Source organism: Bombina bombina, chromosome 1, assembly GCF_027579735.1.
Source record: "Bombina bombina isolate aBomBom1 chromosome 1, aBomBom1.pri, whole genome shotgun sequence".
NCBI classification, from domain to species: Eukaryota; Metazoa; Chordata; class Amphibia; order Anura; family Bombinatoridae; genus Bombina; species Bombina bombina.
In genome coordinates, this window is record NC_069499.1 from 1,587,143,758 (window position 1) to 1,587,154,534 (window position 10,777).

The following is a 10,777-nucleotide window of genomic DNA, read 5'->3' on the forward strand; positions in this document are numbered from 1 at the left end:
ATTATGTTTCATGTTCTTACCTCCCTTTCAGTGTTTTTTTTGGCCGTGATTTTAATTGATTATTTTCTTTATGAATATTTGTTTTACAGATATCTCCATATCTGTGCAGTTATAAAAATTATTATTGTATATAACTAACTGCAATCGTTACCAGAAGTTAAACTAGGAAAATCATATTTATTTTTTATTGATTTCATACTTTTACTGATTTTAATAAAATTAGGCTTTGCCTGTCTGGTAAATATGATCTGTTAACCTCAATACTGTATGAAGATAAAAGTATTCACACAAAAATCTGTAAAAACAACAGCATTGACTCTTACAAAAGTAATTTAAACTTTTATTAGGCTTCAAATGTTCCAGGTATTAAAACATTTTAAATATGACCTTGTAATAAACCAGAGAATAACTTATAGTATAGGCCTAGGGTACAAGTATAATGCAGATGCACAATAATGTTGACAGAACAACAAAAATATAAGCTGATGTCCATCTGTATCTGTTCTATGATCTTGAATTTGGCACCGGCCTGTTAAAATAAAAACAAATATTACATAAACATGGGCATTCTGTGCTAATTGCTTATTCTACAGCAGAACTTTAATTTGTAGAACTAAAAAAGTAAATCTGACAAAAAAAAAAATAACACGCCTTTATTTCAACTTCAAGGTTGTGATGAATACTAAAACAAATTGTATTTTTAACTGCCATAAATTCTCATGTCAATGGAATTTTCATCTAGATATTAACATATTTGGCCATGGTCCTAATCAAACAGATTTTGTGTCACTACCTGCCAATGGGATGCTTAGAACCTCTACTTTAACCCCTTAAAGACCAGCAACGTACCCTGTACATCCCTCATCTTTGAATGGGGAAAAGCTATTAAATGTGTGGACTCGCCGCCAGTGTTGAGGCCACGCTATTTACGATGACAAGAAGGGAGGGTATAATAGCGCAGTGCCGCCACTTGTGGCAGGACACATGCTATTTTAAAAAAAAAATAACCCTTAATGAGCGGCAACATACATTGTACATCTCAGACGTTAAGGGGTTACTATATTGAGACTTTTTTTCCTTAAGATATTTATATTTTACTTCTCTAGAAATCAATGTGGACTATTTCATACCCTATGTTGTAATTTAACTTTTTGATTTTGTTCTTAAACTTTTGGAGATAAGAGGGAAAGTCACAGAGTGCAGTTTATTTCCTTTTCAATTGTGTTTTGTTTTCTTTTACAAAATATAAAGTAATGTGCTATCTAGATTTGCCATATTCTAAATCTTCATATCCCCACTTCCCTTCCCAAAGGAAAATGATATAGCAGAGTAGCATTTAGTGAGACAGTATTCGATTTACTTCTGTGATACTCCCATGCTATGTGAGGTGCTTGCTTATTTAAAGGGACATTAAACACTAAGAGCAAGATTACAAGTGGAGTGCTAAATATCGCTTGCGCGCAAGCAATATTAGTGCTCCACTGAGTAATACCAGCGCCCGCTAATATTAGCTGGTATTACAACTAAAGTGTAATGTTACGCGAGCTCAGAATCTAAGTGCAGCAAAGGGGGTAAGTAGCGCAGCGATGCAGCAAATATCACCCCCCCCAAAATACTACCTAGTGCATTTATTTTATTAAAAAATAAAAATGGTACAATTTGTATTTTTTCATAAAATACACTACACTGTATTTTGGGGGCATTTGGGTCATATTTATAAAATTAACCAGAGATATGATCTCTGGTTAATTTTATAAGCGCTAGTTGCTACCACAAGCATACAGTAGCAATAACCAGACACTTCTAATGGCTGGTTATTTATTGCGTGCCCGCAAACAGGCAAATTTGCCCACTTGCTGGCACGAGATAAATTAGCGCTCCACTTGTAATCTAGCCCTAAATAAATGCTAGATAGAATGAAGCATTGAAATAAAAGGTTAGTCTGTGAATAGCATGTAGATGTATTTTTTAAAGTTTTATTTGGTGTTTAAACATTAGCAAAATAAGTGTAAAGTTTTAGTTTCTATAAAACAATGGGAGCTGCCATGTTGTAACCTAGGTTACCTTCTCTGCTGTGGCCAAATAGAGACAGTTATAAATTTGTCACTAGAGTGTGCAGCCAATGGCTGTGTGGAATATAACAGTGTTCTGCACTTCCATTTCTAACAGGAGCTGAAAAGCTCACAATTTCAGAATATAATTTCAGGAAAAGGGGACAAAATAAATAATGAAAGTATATATATATACACACACACACACACACACACACACAGTTTATCATTTTATATTACCATCTCAAGGTGTTTATTGTCTCTTTAAAAGTGCCTTAATAGTAAAAATTACAGCCTTTAATGTAATTTTAAGACTATTGACCCTGCACTACTGTGTGATTAACCCACACAAAGGCTTTAAACACACAGTGGAAGTACTGATTGGTACCTGCAGAGCACTGCTGGTCCAGAGCAAAAACCGCCAACTGCTGCTTATCTAATCAGAAACACTAGTTAAATGACTAGCGCTCAAGATTGGATCAGCAGCACTTCCACTCTGGATCAGCAGTGCTCTGTGGTTCCAAGCGGTAATTCTACTGTGTGTTTAACCCCTTTGTGGGTTAGTGCAGGGTTGATGGTCTTAAAATGAATTAAAACGAATTAGAGCATGCATTTTTTTTTACTAATATGGCCTTTTAAAGAAATATATATATTGCTTTACCTTAAGTTGTATGTTGCTGAAGCACTGAAAATTCTAAAGGGAGTTTCATTTATTGTTCTTATGACAGGGGCATGCCTTTGTTTGAAGAATGTTTCTTTTTAGACAAGATTTATAATTCATTAACATTTTAATTGATATTAGTTGATAATGCAATAAAAATCCTGTCACAAACAAGCACACCTATCAAAATGGAACATTCCTTTCAAAGGGTCAGCTCTATCCAAGCACAGAGAAAACTCCAACATGGCTGCTCTATTTGTGATCATGGGAGAATCAGGGAAGTGAATAAAACACTCCCCTTCTGTATCACATCCATATAAGCATGTTGTATAAACAGAAACAAACACTCCCCTGCTGTATCGCATCCATATAAGCATGTTGTATAAACAGAAACAAACACTCCCCTGCTGTATCACATCCATATAAGCATGTTGTATAAACAGAAATAAAACACTCCCCTGCTGGATCACATCCATATAAGCATGTTGTATAAACAGAAACAAACACTCCCCTGCTGTATCGCATCCATATAAGCATGTTGTATAAACAGAAACAAACACTCCCCTGCTGTATCACATCCATATAAGCATGTTGTATAAACAGAAACAAACACTCCCCTGCTGTATCGCATCCATATAAGCATGTTGTATAAACAGAAACAAACACTCCCCTGCTGTATCACATCCATATAAGCATGTTGTATAAACAGAAATAAAACACTCCCCTGCTGGATCACATCCATATAAGCATGCTGTATAAACAGAAATAAAACACTCCCCTGCTGTATCACATCCATATAAGCATGTTATATAAAACAGAAATAAAACACTCCCCTACTATCCATATAAGCATGTTGTATAAAACCGAAACAAACACTCCCCTGCTGGATCACATCCATATAAGCATGTCGCATAAAACAGAAACAAACACTCCCCTGCTGGATCACATCCATATAAGCACGCTGTATAAACAGAAATAAAACACTCCTATGAGTATCCCATCCATATAAGCAGGTTGTATAAACAAACAAAAAAAACACTCCCCTGCTGGCTCACATCCATATAAGCATGTTGTATAAACAGAAATAAAACACTCCCCTGCTGTATCACATCCATATAAGCATGTTGTATAAACAGAAATAAAACACTCCCCTGCTGTATCACATCCATATAAGCATGTTGTATAAAAAGAAACAAACACTCCCCTGCTGTATCACATCTACATAAGCATGTTGTATAAACAGAAATAACACTCCCCTGCTGTATTACATCCATATAAGCATGTTGTATAAACAGAAACAAACACTCCCCTGCTGTATCACATCCATATATGCATGTTGTATAAACAGAAATAAAACACTCCCCTGCTGTATCACATCCATATAAACATGTTGAATAAACAGAAATAAAACACTCCCCTGCTGTATCACATCCATATAAGCATGTTGTATAAACAAAAAAAACAATTTAAAAAGAAATTACTCAGTGGGGTGATTTAAACAAGAAAAAAATGTAACTGCTTACCTGTGACCACAAACAATTCTTGTGTGGGATTGGTGAAGCTATCCCCTATGCATCTTCTCATTTCATGGTCAGTAATGTCTTTATAGACCCTTTGACATGTTTCTGTAATAGAAAACAATATCAAATAAATGAATATAAAGTTAGATATGCAAAATAATTTAGATAAAGTCTGTTAAGCAATAGTCTGTCCCCTGTTACATGGGCATGATGCACTTTGTGATTATAACATGAATTATTTAATTATACATAATAAAACAACTTTGCATTATACTTTCATTATTTTGCCCGCTTTGCCTATAATGTAATGGTTTATGCAAAACTTTTCCAGTGGACAAATTTCACCACCATTTTCCTTATTTGGAGGAGCTAATCCTGATGTACTTCATGTGACAGTCACTCTAGTCACATCATACTGTCAGTACACTTTTCCTAATTTTATGTATGTTAGCACAAAGTCACATCATACTGTCAGTATGCCTTTCCTTGTTATATGTTAGCACAAAGTCCATGCTAAAGCCAATTAAAAAGATATACAGACTATTGTTAATCATTTGAGGTCTGAAGCCTGCATTACCAATTTTCAGCATAGTAAAAACCCATATTATTCAGAGTTAAAGGAAACCCATCATTTTTCTTTCATGATTAAAATAGAGCAGGGTTCTTCAAACCACGGGTCGGGACTCATTACTGGGTCACACCACCATGTGTACTGGGTCCCAACTTGTGTGTGTGGTGTATTGTATGAGATTGTGTGTGTGCTGTGCGTGTGTTGTGTATGAGAGTGTGTGTGTTATATGAGAGAGTGTGTGGTATGTGTGTTGTATGAGTGTGTGAGTGTGTGTATGTATGCGTGTAATATGAAAGTGTGTGTGTGTGTTGTATGAGAGAGTGTGTGTTATATGAAAGTGTGTGTATGTGTGTGTTGTAAGAGTGTATGGGGTGAGTGTGTGTTGTATGAGAGTGTGTGTGGTATGTGTGTTACATGAAAATGTGTGTTATATGAGAGTGTGTTTGTGTGTGTTGTATGAGTGTGGTGTGTATGTTTTATAAGAGTGTGTGTGTGTTATTACGTTTTACAACACTTTCATAGTCAACTACAATCAGGAATAAAGTTGCACATATTTTAGATTCTTTGCCAAAAATTGCAGCTATCATGTTGTTTATTTCTTACGAAATTATTTCAGTATAAAAATTAGGTCCCAAAGGTATGTGGTATCATGGCACTGGGTCTTGGGGGGGGGGGGAAAGTTTGAAGAACCCTGAAATAGAGCATACAATTTTAAACAACTTTCCACTTTACATCTATTATTTAATTTGCTTAATTCTCTTGATATCCTTTTTTGAAGAAGCAGCAATGCACTACTGGGAGCTATTAAATTCATTGGGTGAGCAAATAACGTGAAGTATACATGTGCAGCCACCAATCAGCAGCTACTGAACATACTTAGGTATCCTTTTCTGTAAAGAATACCAAGAGAACAAAACAAATTAGATAATAGAAGTAAATTGGATAATTGTTTAACCCCTTGAGTGCTAATGACGGCTCTGAGCCATTGCAGAGTTTCTCACTCTGGTGCTAACAACGGCTAAGAGCCGACGCTAGCACTCTGCCACCTTGATGGAGATCTGGGGGATCCCACCCGCTCCTACCCCGGCGATCGGGCCTGCATAGTGACATGCATCGCCGGGGCTTCACGTTATGCGTGGTGACGTCATCGCGCAATTTTATTTAACATTAACAATGTTAAATATAGGAGCAGGGAGCATGCTGTTAGATCGCCTAACCTTTCCAACAGTATAAGTCTTGGGGATCTGAAAGATAAAAAAAGTTAAAAAATATATATTTTAAAAAATATAAAACAAAAAAAACAAAAAAACTAAAAAAGCTTAGCACCCAGGTGGGAAAGTGCTTAGCACTCAAAGGGTTAAAATGGCATGCTCTATACTGAATCATGAAAGACAGAAAAACCTTGGGCGTTCATGCCCCTTTAAATTACAGTAAATGGTGCAAAATAAAAAGTATATTGCAAAGTTGCATAACTAAACATTTATATTGTGATATCAATGTATGTTATGCCCCTTTAAAGCATATATGTCTATATGTGTGTACATATATATTAAAGTGATGGTAAATCCTAGCGTTTGTGATTTACCATTGGAACAAATAAAGGGGACTTTCATTCATGAAGTATAAAATACTTCATGCTGAAAGCTCCTTTTTTGTTTGCAGCGTTCGCCGCACTGAGCTGCTAAGGCAGCCTACGGCAGAACGGTATTTGGCTGAGAGGTGACGTTTCCACCTCTTAGCCAATAGCCTTGCGGGAAATTCAGGGCCTGTCACGTTAATGTTTCTATATGTGTATATATAACTGTAAATACATATATACACATATAAATACAATAATATATGTATACATATATGTATATTTTATACACACACACACACATATATATATATATATATATATATATATATATATATATATATATATATATATATATATATATACACACATACACATACATACAAATACATCTTTAGCAATGTATGTGTCTCAATTTCAAAGCCATTTGCCTGCCTTTTTTTTCTAGCACCCGAGATATTTTTTTATTAAACAGTGTTAATATGAGTGTAACTGTACTTTGTAATGTATTTTTAAATTATTTTCTGCAACTTTTTTGTTTCTGAAAACAGTTAAGTTGAGATTGTGGTAAGGATTGAAGCGTAAATGGTGATTGCGCTAGCGCAATTTCGCTCAACTTGTAATATCAGCGCAATGAAAAAGGCTCGCGAAAAGACGGTATCACTTGCATCTCACTAATCTAGCCCTTATTTAGAAACTTGAAGAAAAATTAAAAACTGCAGTTTCAGTAAAGACCCTTCTATCAGCACCTATTGTTGAGGTTCCACAGAGATTGCACACTTCGGCCACCTCATCGCCCACCAATCGTCGCAGCATATTACACAAAAGTGTGTTCAGATCCTTTCCTTCTACACTCTTGAGGACTCTTACCTGAAAAATAAATAAGACAAATACAGTTAATGCTAGGTATAAATATCAGTGAAGTATAACACAAAGATTTTACTGTAACTGTAACTTGCTTTTTGTTGCCTTCAAATCAATAGTGTTTTTAGTTTCTGTACACTTTACAAGCTTAAGACTATGAGAAAAACTTGTCCATCACTAAAGACATATTCTGTCAGGGTATGCCACCAATATTGTGACTAAAGAACCTAGGATTATAAAGATAAAGAAGTGGTCCATAAGAGATTCCAGAATCTGACCAATCAAAAGATGCACAGTAGTTCTGACAGTAGCCTACCTAAAGAGGATAAAGCTGAATTAGAGAACTTACCAGTTAGTTTCAAAAGAAGGAAATCTCTGAGCAACAATCATCATATTTTCAAAGTCTGCCATTATATTTAATATCGTCTCCTTCAGGTACATTTCTGTGGCTGCCAATGTTTCCTCCATTTGATCCAGTCTGCCAGAAATGTCCACCATAAACTTCAGAAAAAAACCTAAAGGGAATCAGTTATTTAGTCAAACTATTATGCACTCACCCCAGATGTAGAGGTGTGGTTGATAAGTGCTCTCCATCTGACCCTATCAGTAAGAGATTATTTTTCCCCCTATGATTAGAATGAAAATTAATGCAAACAACCAATATGACCTACTGCAACAAAAAAGCATTGTTCTTTGCTTAGGGTTTACAGTCTCCACAACAGTTTAGTGCATTCTTTTTAGAATTGGTCTTAATTTAAAGGGACAGTATACACCAATTTTCATATAACTGCATCTAATACTATAAGGAATAATATTCACAGATTCTGACCTAAAAGTCCAGTATAAAACCTTTAAAAAAAAAATTACTTAGAAGCTACCAGTTTAGCACTGTTTAAAAGAGTTGGAGGGGACACCCACTGAATTAAACTGGAAAGCAAAAAGAGCAGACCCCCTCCCCTCCCCTGCATATGAAAAGACCCTATACACAAACAGGAGCAAGCTGGAGTAGGTAGACTACAGTCTACTTCTGAAATTTTGGGGCTTGGTTTGGAGTCTAACAATCAGCACAATGCTATTTAATAAAACAAAAATATGTATGGGGGATATATATATATATCTATCATCTAAAAAACATTTATGCAAAGAAAAATCTTGTGTATAATGTCCCTTTAATGTAAAATAGATGATTATTAAAACCAAAAGATAATTATGTAATCTTATGCAAGTAATGTCATGAAATTTATAATCTCATCAAATGAGTACATAGAAGCCTAAATAGATTTACAGATTTTAAATATTTCTACAGATAAAAGTTTGTTGCAGTTAATTTGTTTTTCTTAGACAAAATGCAGTGTTAAAAGTCTCTCTTTACTGGACAAAATAAATTATTTTTTTAAACAGTAAGGGCTAGATCACAAGCCATGAGTAAACTTAAAGGGACAGCAAATGGTAGGAAAAAAAACTTTTTTTATTTTCTTTTTTAAATGCCTAATTTTTCTCTGTAAAAAGATACCCCTATTGTGAAGTCTTCTTCAGCGCAGCTGCTTTTTCAAACAGTGTGTCACAGGCTCACTGTCTAATCACAGCGAGCCCAATCATGCCGTTGAATTACATGTACCGCACTCGGTAAAGCTTTTTTTTTTAAAAAGCAGCTGTACTGAAGAGGACTGTTTCACAGTAGAGATACGTTTCTATTTTTTTTTAAAAAGGCTATCCTCAGCTTACACTCTTTTCTAGCAGTTACTATTTACCTTTAAGCTTGTGCTGTAGTAAACTTACCATCTCCATAGCCTTGAAAAGAGTCAGTAAATTTACTATAGCATGAATCAAGTTTACTCATGACTCATGGCCTAGCCCTAAATTATTATAAACCCCCAGCTGAGCAATGGTAACCCTAGACCACTGGTTTTAAAACCTGTCCCCAAACCTCCCTAAAAGGCCACTTTTTGTGGATATCTGAACTGGAGCACAGGTGAAATAATCAGCTGATTAGTAAACTTTGTTACTTTACCTGCTCTCACCCAAGGTAATCCTGAAAATCTGGCCTTTTGGGGAGGCCTGGGGACAGGTTTGAAAACCACTGCCCTAGATCAAAATAAATGGCAACTGATATTAAAGGGACTGTTAACAAGGATTATTTTTTAGGGAAAAGGGTTTTTAATCTCAGTTTCTTGCTGCAAGTCTTTTAATTTACGTTAAAGATTTTGATAGGCATCACAGTAGAAACTTTTCAAAAAGTAAATTAAAACATTTGCAGCAAGAAAATTAGATTAAAATCACTACCTAAAAATATTTACTATATATTTTTAATGCATTTTAAATAAAACACCCTAACAGCTCACTTGCATATGAATAATACTTTTTCAATTTAGGGCCAAATTAAACAAGCAAGGGTTACTTAACCCTTCAGCATCTACATAGTGGGACATAGTCATTCTAAACTGCACAAATACTGTAACCCACAGCAAGAACAATACAAAATATTAACCCCTGCCAGGCTTCTGAACAGCATCAAAGCAATTCAAAAATACAGCTCCCACCCTTCTAGTACTGCTACACCATTATATCAGAAAGTCACAAGCAGATGCAGTTTGTTTGCCAATGTCTGTATATTTCATACACTTAACAGTAACATCTCTCAATACAACAGTGATAGATTTTCTAATGTCTGTACATTACAAAAATGCTTGTTTTAAAACAAAAAAATAAAGATGCACATTTCAATTGTATTTGGATTATCCCTTTAACATTTAAATCTAGTTGTGTTTGTATGTTCTGTGTAATTCAGTAGTAGGTGACTTACTAATGCTGCTAAACAAATCATTAGTCTATAATTATATGTTACACATGTGTGCAGAGCTAGTGAGATAGTTGTGCCTGTATGTTCTGTGTAATTCAGTAGTAGGTGACTTACTAATGCTGCTAAACAAATCATTAGTCTATAATTATATGTTACACATGTGTGCAGAGCTAGTGAGATAGTTGTGCCTGTATGTTCTGTGTAATGCAGTAGTAGGTGACTTACTAATGCTGCTAAACAAATCATTAGTCTATAATTATATGTTACACATGTGTGTGTGCAGAGCTAGTGAGATAGTTGTGCCTGTATGTTCTGTGTAATTCAGTAGTAGGTGACTTACTAATGCTGCTAAACAAATCATTAGTCTATAATTATATGTTACACATGTGTGCAGAGCTAGTGAGATAGTTGTGCCTGTATGTTCTGTGTAATGCAGTAGTAGGTGACTTACTAATGCTGCTAAACAAATCATTAGTGTATAATTATATGTTACACATGTGTGTGTGCAGAGCTAGTGAGATAGTTGTGCCTGTATGTTCTGTGTAATTCAGTAGTAGGTGACTTACTAATGCTGCTAAACAAATCATTAGTCTATAATTATATGTTACACATGTGTGCAGAGCTAGTGAGATAGTTGTGCCTGTATGTTCTGTGTAATGCAGTAGTAGGTGACTTACTAATGCTGCTAAACAAATCATTAGTCTATAATTATATGTTACACATGTGTGTGTGCA

The 10,777-nt window shown here is 35.1% G+C and overlaps 1 long non-coding RNA gene across 1 annotated transcript; it reads right to left on the reverse strand.

Moving 5' to 3' along the window:
* Nucleotides 1-312: 312 nt before the first annotated feature.
* Nucleotides 313-10,088, reverse strand: LOC128644225 (uncharacterized). Its single transcript, XR_008399956.1, has 5 exons — nt 10,047-10,088; nt 7,593-7,758; nt 7,129-7,249; nt 4,236-4,337; nt 313-529 (listed from the first exon to the last, which is right to left on the reverse strand). It is a non-coding gene; the product is annotated as an uncharacterized LOC128644225 (long non-coding RNA).
* Nucleotides 10,089-10,777: the final 689 nt, after the last annotated feature.